The sequence below is a fragment of the Schistocerca nitens genome, chromosome 3 (genome assembly GCF_023898315.1).
Source record: "Schistocerca nitens isolate TAMUIC-IGC-003100 chromosome 3, iqSchNite1.1, whole genome shotgun sequence".
Lineage (NCBI taxonomy): Eukaryota > Metazoa > Arthropoda > Insecta > Orthoptera > Acrididae > Schistocerca > Schistocerca nitens.
This window is the reverse complement of record NC_064616.1, coordinates 875191747-875206138: the sequence shown is the minus strand read 5'-3', so window position 1 is coordinate 875206138 and position 14392 is coordinate 875191747. Positions and strand designations below refer to the sequence as shown.

General features: G+C 37.1%; 1 protein-coding gene across 5 annotated transcripts in view; it reads right to left on the bottom strand.

Annotated features, from left to right (window-relative positions):
* Positions 1-14392, bottom strand: part of LOC126248916 (formin-binding protein 1-like) — a 379078-nt gene that overhangs the window by 56870 nt on the left and 307816 nt on the right. The window lies entirely within an intron of this gene.

Sequence of the window (14392 nt, the reverse complement as noted above, 5' to 3'; positions counted from 1 at the left end):
ATCGGATCGCCACATTGTGTACCATGATTTGTCACTCCACAAAAGGTTTTTTCACTGTTCAACCATCCACTGTTTATGCTCCTTACACCAAGCGAGGTGTCATTTGGCATTTACCGATGTGATGAGTGGCATATGAGCAGCTGCTCAACCATGAAATCCAATTTCTCTCGCCTCCCACCTACCTGTCATATTACTCACAGTGGATCCTGATGCAGTTTGAAATTCCTGTATGATGGTGTGGATAGATGTCTACCTATTACACATTATGACCCTCTTCAACTGTCAGCGTCTCTGCCACTCAACAGGCGAGGTAGCCTGTTCGCTTTTGTGCTGTATGTGTCCCTTCACGTTTCCACTTCACTACCACATCGGAAACAGTGGACCTAGGGATGTTTAGGAGGGTGGAAATCTCGCGTACAGATATATGACATCAGTGACATCCAATCACCTGACGTGTTCAAAGACCATGAGTTCTGCGGAGCACCCCATTCTGCTCTCTCACAATGTCTAGTGACTACTGTGGTCACTGATACGGAGTACCTGACAGAACAATGCACATAATATGAAAAACATAGGTTTTTGGGGGTGTCTGGATACTTTTGATCACATAGATTATGATAAATGAATGTACAAAAGCAATAGCATCTCCTACATTTTATGTATATATGTAGGCCTCCCTTAAGTCCATGCCACTGAAAAACCTATTTCCATTTCAAAAACGCAGACCATGAATTTATGCATAAGTACACAAACATGTAATGCACTTCATAGAGCAAGTATAAAACCATAATTTTTTACAAGCATAGACTATAACATAACTAAGATGAAAAAGGTTAGTCAAACACAAAGCAAAAGTGTTGCCTGAAAAGCAAAAGAGGTTAGCAGACACAGCTGTTGTACATAATTATTCAAATGTCATTACTCTACAGTTAACAATCTTTTGAAATTTAACTGTCTTTAATATCTGATACCAGAAGTAAATGAAAATGCAAATTATTTTATCACTGTACAACCACTGTCCACAAACAATAGACAAAACAAAATTAAGCACACAAAGCTCTGTGAAACTACAATCAAACAAGACATCAAGACAGCATGACAATATGATCCAAATTGTGCGCATCATTCATCGTGCTACGTACCAACGTAATTTCAATGTATCTGAATAATTATATGCACAATAAAATGAAGTATTAAAGATATCCAGTAGGCATTGTACTACAGATACTCAATAACAAAATGTAAAGCTATGTTGTAGCAATTATTCCCACATGATGGCAATACCTTAGATGAAATTCTACATCTGGTTTTAAATTGTGCCATAGTTGTTTCACAGCTGACACAACAATGCCAATAGCAACCAAAAAGGCAAAAAATTAAAAGTTCTTTCAAAATCTTACTATTTCTAACACACCAGTAGTTTAAATAGTTAAATGTATTGCTGGTATCCCAAAATGCAACAGTATTTCTCTTAATTCACATTTTCAGAAAATAATTTACGTAGAAAGAACAGGACAAAATTGAAACCATTTTATCTAAATTTACGTAAACATATTTGGTAAACTGCATCTCTTAATTTTGAAACAGATGCCTTAGGCAGCAGAACTTATCGTGGCACTGTAGAACATGAAGTGTAAGATATTACTGCTGTTGTTTAAGCCATGTGTATTAGCTTCTTGCGTATGACTACACGATTATGGCAAATTAACAAATTGAGGACAAATGTGAGGGGAAGCCTACAAATCACTTCATATGAACCACAAGCTAACAACTTCACATATTAGCAAACCAAAGAAGCATGCTGCAAACATCATGCCACAAGACATTCAGTACCAAGACACAGCACAGGAAAGTGTCACTGCCTCAATACTTACTGAAATGGCATGATGTCCAAGGCAACCAGTCACCAAAGAAAGAACATACAGGAAAGAAAAAGAAAAATAAACAAATTAATTAAAATTACGTCTAATTTTCATGGAAAAATTACTTTCTTCTCATCATCTACAACTCTGATGAGAATGTGTGAAAAGAATGCCATGATACATGCAGCTAAAATGCTGCTTAGTTATCACAGATACACAATACTAGAAATGACACCAAAGAAAACATTTCTCACAACAGATAATTCACATTATAGTGGTCTAAAATGAAATGATGCAGAAGAGTCCATACTACCAAAGTCATGGGTATTTCACAGTACTATATCCACTTAGCATTTCTGTCTATTGAAAACAGCCTAATATCATGCAGCATACTTCATCTGTCACACAGTTTTGAATCTACTTCTAGGCAGGTAAATGAATGCACACATTAATCCATGCATATGGTAATTATCAAAAATATGTCATGAATCTAATAGCAGAAACTAAAACCTACCTTGTGGTCTTTCTATGCTGTTTAACAAATATCTACGGCACTAATCGAGGACACTAACCCCAAGTAAACTAAAATATCTTTATACAGCTCAGCATGATGGCAACAACAAATTGAAACAATTTCACATTGCATGTCTAGCCACAGATAGTGTATGAAATGTAAATTTGCACAATTTTTATTTATTTCTTTTTTTTTTTTACTCGAATTCGATCAACATTCAACTTCAACAAAACAAACTTGTCACATAACCTTAATAAATCCTTATTGATGTAACCAAATTTCTGTTACACCACTCATCTCAATCACTTTGCAAACTGGGAGCTTAATTATAACATTATCCTGTTTTCCTTTACTACAATACTCACACTAATACATCTTCCCCATTTAAAAAAAAAGAAAAAAATCATAAAAATAAGTCACTTTTATCACAAACCTGAGAAACAACAACATGAATCATAAAACTAATACTATCTATTTGATCTCAAATACCAAAACAATGAACAGTGCAATAGGATGCTTCTGCACCATAGCACACACTAAAAAAATTCAGATTAAGCAATGTTTTGCCAAATAACAATAATATTACGTTTGTCTGATGCTTTTGATAATCTGTCTCTCTGATGTTTATTGTGGAACTGTTTTCATAATCTACTCTGTATAAGAAGATATTTTATTGTACTTAACCATGGTACATATCATAGTAAAGCTATGTCCTCAGACCCTGTTCTGATGCTGGAATGAAGATCCCTTATCCATATATTTAAAGCCTTTTGACAGATACATTTCATATTTTTCTTTATAATGTACTATAACTTTCATACCAGTATCAGGAAAGCATTTACAAATGACACTGCACTCACAGCAAAATTCAAATGTGGGTTAAAATGAAAAATTTTTTTGAAAGAAAGAACATCGAATAAAACATCTATTAAATTAATCATACTGAACAACACTATCATTACAAGAAAACTGTTATTGCAAAGAGCATAATAGTTCTTTCTCCTAACTGACATGATGCATGAAAATATTACTTGCGGAAATAATTCTTGACGACTTGCACGTCAAATGAAGAGGAAGCACAAAACGTTCAACAGTTAATTCAAGCACATGCTATGTAGACAATTTGTAGAAAATAAAAGAATGTTTCTGCAAATCTGTAACAACGAAATTCCAAATATACTTGACATACAGAGAGATTTCCAGGACAGACAGACATTTACTAAACATTTTTGGTAATTAACAGTGCAACCAAAGCAACTGTATAAAGTGGAACAAATGAAATATGCATCCAGTAGCAGCATATATTTATGGTTTTGATAGCCAGGGAGCAGAAAAAGTAGTAGCAGGTGCAGAATAGCATTATTTGAATGAAGTAGCTGGAATTTTACAAGAAAGCTTACTGGGAACTAGAGGAAGAAAAAGGTGAAATACCAGTAAAGTAACTGACAAAATGGCTTACAGTTTTCATACACAACTTGAAACAGACAGGATTAAAGGATGTACCACGGGATATCTGCAACAGAGTTATGACGACACAAATGTCTTAGTTCATCCATAGTACACTGGCAATGTAGCTAGTTAGGTAGCCCACTTAATTATGGACACTGTCCTTCAGGTGGGTTTCTTGTTTCTTTTTCCTTTTTTTTACTTTTACCTTGAAAACTATACAAAAAAAACAGAGCACAGGGTGCCAACAACATTTTTGAAATTCAATTAGTTCTACAGGGATAAAAGGTAAACATTTTTCAGCAAACAACTCATGGTCTGAAATAAGGAATCTACTATAATAAGACACATTTCATTGTTGTGCTTGTAACAGTGAACTTTTCACACAGTGACTCAGTTAAGAAACGCACAACAGAACAGTTTAGCGAACCAGACTCGGTTTGGCCTCTGTAATAAATTAATCAAGTGGTGAAGAGTGCATCTCCCACAGGACTAAAACAATTAAAAACGACAATGTATCTATGCGCTTGTCACTGCATAAGCTATAGCCCATCAACTATGAGGATTTCTGCTTCCCTCAGTCAGCAATCTACACGAAGATAGTAATGCTATACACCCCCCTCCCTCCCTCAACCCCCCCCCCAGCTCTACACAATACAGCCACATATCAATAAATTTAAACAAATTTCATAAACATGGAATCATTTCTCTTTGACTCAAGTTCATTTTAAAATTAAATAGTGGTTCATGTTCTTTAAACCTGGCACATACTGCCATTTGAATAAATGGAAAGACAGCTATTGAAGGATATTAAGCCAAACATTTTAAAGCATTTTTACATACTCTCTCATTCCTTATAGCGCATTTCTTCAATAAAAAATTACCCATATCACAAACTATAACCTCTCCAAATTTGGAAACTTTGTTTAAAACAAGAGTACCACACTTTTAACAGGACCAAATTGGCTGACTGTAACTCCATACTTTTCACAAATTATACATAATTTCTCTATAAAAAGCAATAAAATATTAAAATAAAGGTGTCTTAAAATGACACTCAAATTTGTGCAGTATTTTTTTCCATTTTATTCATGAAGTAAAACACTGAAAATAGTTATCAGCCTCTTTTTGGTAACAAATTATCAACACACAAACAACTTGATTTCCTTGTTTTGCATTCTTACTGTCTAAATACATTTAGTTTATAAAAATCGGACACCTCTCAAAACCTCAGAAATCATTCACAATGTTGATTAAGCTCATGGAACGCAGATAAAAACATCAGATCTACACTCCTGGAAATTGAAATAAGAACACCGTGAATTCATTGTCCCAGGAAGGGGAAACTTTATTGACACATTCCTGGGGTCAGATACATCACATGATCACACTGACATAACCACAGGCACATAGACACAGGCAACAGAGCATGCACAATGTTGGCACTAGTACAGTGTATATCCACCTTTCGCAGCAATGCAGGCTGCTATTCTCCCATGGAGACGATCGTAGAGATGCTGGATGTAGTCCTGTGGAACGGCTTGCCATGCCATTTCCACCTGGCTCCTCAGTTGGACCAGCGTTCGTGCTGGACGTGCAGACCGCGTGAGACGACGCTTCATCCAGTCCCAAACATGCTCAATGGGGGACGGATCCGGAGATCTTGCTGGCCAGGGTAGTTGACTTACACCTTCTAGAGCACGTTGGGTGGCACGGGATACATGCGGACGTGCATTGTCCTGTTGGAACAGCAAGTTCCCTTGCCGGTCTAGGAATGGTAGAACGATGGGTTCGATGACGGTTTGGATGTACCGTGCACTATTCAGTGTCCCCTCGACGATCACCAGTGGTGTACGGCCAGTGTAGGAGATCGCTCCCCACACCATGATGCCGGGTGTTGGCCCTGTGTGCCTCGGTCGTATGCAGTCCTGATTGTGGCGCTCACCTGCACGGCGCCAAACACGCATACGACCATCATTGGCACCAAGGCAGAAGCGACTCTCATCGCTGAAGACGACACGTCTCCATTCGTCCCTCCATTCACGCCTGTCGCGACACCACTGGAGGCGGGCTGCACGATGTTGGGGCGTGAGCGGAAGACGGCCTAACGGTGTGCGGGACCGTAGCCCAGCTTCATGGAGACGGTTGCGAATGGTCCTCGCCGATACCCCAGGAGCAACAGTGTCCCTAATTTGCTGGGAAGTGGCGGTGCGGTCCCCTACGGCACTGCATAGGATCCTACGGTCTTGGCGTGCATCCGTGCGTCGCTGCGGTCCGGTCCCAGGTCGACGGGCACGTGCACCTTCCGCCGACCACTGGCGACAACATCGATGTACTGTGGAGACCTCACGCCCCACGTGTTGAGCAATTCGGCGGTATGTCCACCCGGCCTCCCGCATGCCCACTATACGCCCTCGCTCAAAGTCCGTCAACTGCACATACGGTTCACGTCCACGCTGTCGCGGCATGCTACCAGTGTTAAAGACTGCGATGGAGCTCCGTATGCCACGGCAAACTGGCTGACACTGACGGCGGCGGTGCACAAATGCTGCGCAGCTAGCGCCATTCGACGGCCAACACCGCGGTTCCTGGTGTGTCCGCTGTGCCGTGCGTGTGATCATTGCTTGTACAGCCCTCTCGCAGTGTCCGGAGCAAGTATGGTGGGTCTGACACACCGGTGTCAATGTGTTCTTTTTTCCATTTCCAGGAGTGTATATTAACATAATCCAGAAAAGTTTTAATAGTAAGCACTAAAATTGGAATATTGTAATAATAGTTGGATTTGAAACAGAAAGAGGAAGAAGTAGTACATTCTTTTACCTATCAGGCACCTTTCTACAGCAAGACTGAATAATATGAGAGACTAAAACAAAATGCCCCCCCTTTTTTTTCCATTGGTCATAATTCTCCACACCTAAATACTTTCGTCAGAAAGAAGTCACAGCTACAATATAGTGAAAAGGAACACTTTTCAATGAAGAATCCAGTTGTCATTAACAAATCTACGTACCACCCATACACTAAGCTTTCCTTTTCTACAGCAACTTTCGTTTTCTTAGCTATGAGCTGAATTCAAAAGGGGAAAACTGAAGGATTATGAAGATGCTGCAAAGGAATATCTACTTACCATTTCAGTTTCTGCTAACCCAGGTTCATCGCAAACTGTACCAGAGAATTAAACAGATCGAACATGTTATCAGTTCCACGCCCTGCCTTTAGGTTTCAACCATAACAAAACCATCGATCAGTGCCCAGGGGGAACCTTGTGGAGGTAGTGCAGCTGAAGCATACATGTAGTGAGTGTGGACAAAAGGCCTGAGAAGGCAGATCTACTTACTGTCAACACTAGGTTAATGGGAGTTCCCAGCCAGTACCCATGGTATTCTTGTCAGAGAGATTTCCCTCGCCCTATGTAACAAGGTGCCAACAAGCACACTTAAACGTTACCTCTACCATATGTCTCTGCTACGAGTGTACACATACATGTTAGAGTGGGTGCTGCACAGACAATTTTAGGGGAAAATTTATGCTGTCTCCCCATGAGCTTGGTCATGGCATCAAACAGCCACTAAAATAACAAACTACATATGTTATTGAGCTGGCATGTCAAATTACTGTCCCAATAGAGGTTCCATTATTTACTTTTTTATTTAAACAACAGAAGCAGGGTACACAAAAATGGTAACAATGAAGATGATATTTTAGACAACAGATATCAATCCAATAGTTAGTCTAATTTCAGCAATAGATAGAGAGATGCAGCACACACTTTTCCCCTCCCACACCTGCTTCTCTTAACTACATTTATTTACTTTCTGGCTGAGATAGCATTATGTACAGTACTGAATGCTGGCTGCTAAGAATATGGGCCAGCATAGGGCACACACCCATGAAAGTGTCTAAGTGTCAGACTGAAGAGTGCATGTCAAATGACAGAAATTAACATCAGATTTTGCTTATATAATGCATACACCAAGCCCTGAGATGAAGAGTACACTCAAAAATAAATAAAAATGTAGGAAGGGAGACAGAAATTCTTTAGAATCAAATATGAAGATATTGATGTATTACATGTATCCCATAAATGTGACTGTGGAAGATGTGACAGAAAATCATATGGAGAGCTTGTATTTTTAGTAGCTTCATGCAATCTATTGGGCATTTTTCCTTATTGTTACTTTTCTTTCTTTCTTTCTTTGTTTCGCAATGAATGAATTAGGAATGTTTATAATATGCTGTTAAGATCACAAATTCTGAGGCAGCAATTTGTTTTAATACATTACAATACACTGAAATTTTGGTTACTGTTTGAAGTTTTCAGGCTACTGTTCTATAACATATAGTTTTAACTCCATCTAAATGTACTGGAAGGTAAGTGCAGCAGTGTGGAATTACAGCTAGAAAGCTGTTCCATTTTCCTTTTAATTATAGCTATCATGTTTTCACAATATATTAATGGGAGCTTCTGAAACTTAGGAGCTCATACAGAGGGTTATTGCAGCTAGCTTCTATAAAGTAAGAGTTCATAATGGAGATTACTACTAAAAGTGGAGGTAGTGAAAATGATTCGTTGTTTAATTGTCTGACGAATAATTCTGACACACTACAAATTGTGACTACAGGCCAAATTTTGTTTGAGGGTGATTTTTGACAGACACTAAGAAGCACTGAAAAATAGCTATGGCATTGGAGACAATGGATGCAGAAGGTATTTTTCAGTCTAGTAGTGGGATCATCTGTGGGCAGTTGACTACAACAGGTACAGTAGTATGTGGAATTGAGTACTGATGTGAACTTTGTGACACTAGAATGCTGGGTGGACCATGGTGAATAAGTTTGCATTGGTAGTGGGAAAAAAAAAAAAAAAAAAAAGTCACCGAGTATACAAATCAAAGAGGTAATTGTTGGTAGAAGTGAGAATCAATACAGTCGTCTTAACAGCTGGTAAATCAGGAAAATATTTTAAATTTTTTCAGTAACTGCAACCAAATCACAGTATCATCTTTCAGTTGGAGTGGACCTTCAACGTCTAAAAATCTTATCTTAAAGGGCATGGGTATCAGAATATCACACAGTTTTGGACTTTCTTAATGGGAACCACTGCATATTTTAAGAATTCCAAGATTTTCAGGTTTGCAACCCCTTGCCCTTTTTATGTGACAATAGATTCATTAATTTTATTTATTCTGTTTTCAGGAGGAGAAAGTGGAATCTAGAAGTGGTTAGTGCAGGTAATTATTATTATTATTATTATTATTATTATTATTATTATTTTACAGCTATCAGTGGTATATCATGCTCCAGAATACTGAATAAATTGTGCGAAGAAACTGTTGATCTATTATTGGTTGCAGCAAGGAAACTAACAGCTGTGCTGAAGGAAACAGTCCTGTATCAGGCAGTAAAGTCTGTTTCCCACTGGGGTAAATTTTTCACATTTTAGTTTGTACAAAAGATACTAAAAAGTTTGGTAGTTCTGAGGTTCCATATAGACAATTTAATTGTGTATATTTAAATTTGTACATATATGCAATGTAGTCTAAGCCTTAGCTATTACTATTCCAGTCAAAACCTCCATTTTTTACTGTCTAGTCTGCTACAACTGTCATTTGCAACACATGACACACTATCATAACCATATGGTTCACAGAAGCTCAGATGAGTAATAACAACACTGCTCCTCTTCTTCATTGGCCAATGAATAGCATTTTATTGGAGTATGTCAGATTTTGGAAAAAGAAATGTATGTATGCCATACTGACACGTAAATAAATTTTTAGGCAGGTCTGCACTTGTAATTAACAACATTCTGTAACACCACATAAATAACAAAACTGTAAACAGACATTATAATTTTTCATCTAAGCCACTAAAAAAGAAGTGTAAATTGAAGAACAAATGTCGAAGTGTCTTGGACAAAAATTTCCAGTCCATTAAAAAGGTAAGGGGGGCATTTTCTATATCATAACAGGAGTACTGAAACACGTGGTGCTAAAGTCTTGGTAAACATTTCCTCTGAACCTTTATTCAGAATAATGCTATCTATAAGCTGCAGAGGAGTTGAACACAACAGTTCACCAAAACACCTCATCATTAGTTCTTTAGAAAATCTGTCAAAAATGTGTACTGCGTATTTAGCTCCAGCAGCCCAAAGTAACTATCGCCCTATCTCATTAATCCCAATAATATCTAAAATAATCGAAGACTGTGTTCACCAACAAATGAATCACTATTTTGAGAGGAATAATTTGCTAAGTAACTCACAGTATGGATTCAGGTCTAAACTATCCACAGTTAAAGCAGTTGAAAATATTGTTAGTGATATATATGATGGCTTTGAAAATAAATTAATCTCATGTGCTACTCTCCTAGACCTGAGTAAAGCATTTGACACTGTATCTCGTAGTACTTTGATCATGAAATTAAGACACTACGGCATGGAAGAGGACACCCTGAAATTATTAGAATCCTACTTAAGCAACAGAGTACAATTTGTTAGTGTAAATGGGCAGCTATCAAACCCACAAACAATAAAAAGAGGTGTGCCACAGGGCTCCATACTTGGGCCCTTCCTGTTTGTAGTGTATGTTAATGATATGCCACAGTATTTACTCTGTAAAACAGTCCTCTATGCAGACGATACAACTTTTATCAATTCAGGACAGACTCTTGAATCTGTACAAGAAAAAAATAATACAATATTTGAAAAATCAGTTTATTGGTTTAGTGCAAACTCCCTATTCATAAATGAAACAAAAACTGAGGAAATATTCTTTAATTTGAAGGTATCAAACAAAGAAAATAAGTCCATTAAACTGCTAGGAATGATGATTGACCAGAAACTTAGCTGGTATATACATATCACATACGTCTGTTCTAAACTTGCACGTGCTATGTTCCTACTTTATAAGCTTAGGAGTAATGTCAGCCAAAACTTACTGCTGCATTCATATTTTGCTTATATCCACCCCCATCTTTCTTATGGTATTCTGCTCTGGGGAAATTCTCCCAGTTCAATATCAATTTTCAGATGGCAAAAAAAAGCTCTTCGATGTGTAGTGGGTTTATCTCCTAGGGATACATGCAGGGAACATTTCAAAAAACTTAACATCATGACAGTTCCTTGTTTGTACATCTATTATTGCTTACTACACGTAAAAGAAAACATAGCTCAATATCCCCTTAGGTCATCTGTCCACACCCACAATACAAGACGAAACCACACAATTGATCTGCCATTCTCTAGACTGTCTAAGATACATAATAGTTATAAATATGTAGGCCTCGAACTGTTTAATATGCTCCCTAAAATTGTACAAACAGTACCTAAAAGTAAATTTAAGACAACATTGGGTCAATGGCTCAAAGGTAAAGCATTTTACTCAGTTGATGAATTTAAAGATTGTAATATGGCAGATTTGCTGTTTTAACATAGAGAAAGGTACCTCTGCCTGTAGTAGGACCTAAATTTGTATCAATAGCTTAGGATAATGACATAGTGTTATCAACATGTATATGATAATGACATACTGTCATCAACATGAATACTCCCTGCTTAATATAAATCTGTATAATGTTTTCCTTTTTATTGTAAAATTAATAATATATAAAATTCCAAATGTGTGCTATTGTACTACACTAAATTTCACATGATTTATATATACATTGTTAAGAGAATATAACCATCTCTATACTGTAATTGAACTTATTGACGAAGCCCATTGTATAAGAAAATACTGAACGGCTAATAAAGATTCTTATTCTTATTCTTATGTGAGCATCCCCCTGTATGGTCACAATTTCACTATGCATTCACAAGGGAGCGTTCAACTTTATGGAAAGGAGTTTTCTATTGCTAAATAGCAGGGGGGGGGGGGGGGGCAGGGATAATGATGATTAAATTACCAAGCTTGCAGAAGAAATTTGCAAAAATGGTTTTATGAGTGCTTTCCAAGTATATAAAGATCAAATAATAGAGGTAATTATTCTGAAAGAAAGGCAAATTAAATAAGGTAATACCATTCAATTTTACAAATATCCCTAGTAGCGCATACGAAAGAGATATTGTGGGCAGAGTATCAGTGGCAGAAAAGTGGCAGTGCAAAGTATAATGCAATATCATACAAGTTATACACACAAAACTACAATGTAACACTTGATAAGCAACATTATAAAACAGATGTCACTAGGGACAAGCACTGAATGGTTTGAATGCTTAAAAACTATTTACAACAGTTAATATTGATGTGTAAGCAAACACAAGAGGAACTAAACCCTTACACATTCCAAGAACTTTCTTTTTCTCCTCTACTAAGTATTTTGTGTGCAATATTTGTTGGCAGCTGTGATTCTTTCTGTACGGTATGGGAGTTAAAGAATGGTTTCTATGGAAATCTAGCGAAGTTGTAACATTCTTTTTACAAGTTCAATAAAAAATAAATTTATAACTAATTACAAACAATTAGTAGCAGAATTCTTAGAGCACACATATTTGTGTGTGTTTCCAAAGGTTACAAGAGATCATGACATGTTAAATGGGAAAACAAAGGCATTTGTGTGACAATATACATCATCAATCTGTGACAAATTGGACACATCATTAACAGTACAGTAGAACTCCAACTATCCTGAACACCAATTATCCACACCACTTTGAGGAAAAGTAAACTGATACTGTATGACTAAAACTGTAGGTTTTGTTCAATAGTTATTAGACTATATAATAGTATACTGTATGTTTCTTTATTGTACTAAAATCAACCCACAGCAAATGTATCAAAGACAAAATCTTCCAGTGAACAATTAAAACACACACACACACACACACACACACACACACACACACACACACACATTGTTGCGTTTGTGATGCTCATCATTCAGTGCGGCCTACATCTGCCTGTGTTGTGATCATAACTGTACTGATACATCACTATACAATCCAGCTTCTGTGTCTTTTGTTTTGTTTTGTTTTATGTTTGTCTTTTAATCTATTGTGTGGCAGCTGTCTTATCATTGGCAGACAAAATAAAAATATTTGAACAATTAGATAAACACATGAGCGCTAAACAGTTAGATGAGGTGTTCAGCATTGGAACATCAACAATTTCAGACATAAAAAAACAGGTCTTTAATTTTAAAATTTGTTTCTGTCCTCGAGAATGAAGATGGGAGTTTGTCAAGAAAAGCAATGAAAACAACAAAGAGCTTGATGATGCCGCAAGTAGTTTTTGCTCCAGCAAGCACTGGGAAACCCTCTTTCAGAGTCAATTATTAGCAAAACACCGAAACTTTTAGCCACCTGGCTACAGACTTTGAAGACAAGGCACAATATTCATGGGTTGGATTTAAGTGGTGAAAAACTATCAGCAGACCCAAAAGCAGCAGAAAATTATTGAAAAATTCTAAGTTGAAGCAGAATCTTATGACCCTGAATTTTTATACAACACAGACGAAACACGCCTCATTTGGAAGGCTTTGCCTGAAACAACTTTATCTTCCGAAAGATAGACTAGAACTCCTGGCTATAAGGTTAGTAAAGACCATGTTACCATGCTGCACTGTGCTTACTCTACAGGAAACCACAGAGGATATAGGCAAGTGGCTTCCTATTAATTCTTTCGATACTGGATTCCATGTTCTCAGTGCCATAAAATCATTCCAAGAGTGAGAAAAGAAACTGATGGCCAGGAGGATGACATTGTCACTGAACCAGATGCAGGACCATCAGCTAATGAATGTTTGCATATCTTGGCACTGTACTAAAATGAATGGAGCAGCAGCTTGAGCATGACCACATGCAGCTCCTAACCATCAAGTGGATGCGAGACTTGGCTGCACGAAAATTGCTGAAGACAGCAAAAAAACTGCCTCGATCAGCATGTTCAAGAACTGACACACTATGAGGTACAACATAGTACAAAATCTAAACAATATTGTTCTGTAGTAATACATTAATATTACATAGTACATAAAAGAAAAGAAAAAAGAAAAGAAAAAGGGAATGACCTGTTTTCATGATTTATCCAATTATCCATATATTTGCTTATATGGATCGGATCCGCTCCCAACTCATCCAGATAACTGGAGCTCTACTGTACTTTAACCTGACAAAGTATGAAATTACATATTTGGGGTATCACTGACACAATAGTGTGTGGCCTGTTTAGAGTCAGTTTTGTTGTTACCCCTGTGACTGACAGAATAATTAGAATTTTTGGGTTCATTTTTGTGGTGTGGCAGGGAAAGTGGACTGTAATCAGACTTGTACCCATAGTAGATGTTAGGTTAACAAGTTACATTAAGTAACTGCCTTCAAGCTATTTACAGCATACTGAACTAGTTTAATGTGGAAATTTCTCAACTGTCAAGCTTTGTCTCCTACTTTTGAGTCATACCTTTGTGGTTATGCCCCTGAATATATTTGAATAATTATTGTATGTATTTATTTATTTATGCTCTGCAATAACACTTTAAATGTGCATAAAATACCAATCATTTGCTAAAATGTATCTCAGATACAACAATATTGCAATGTTCGTAACAGAAAATTTTAAACCAACAGCTGATT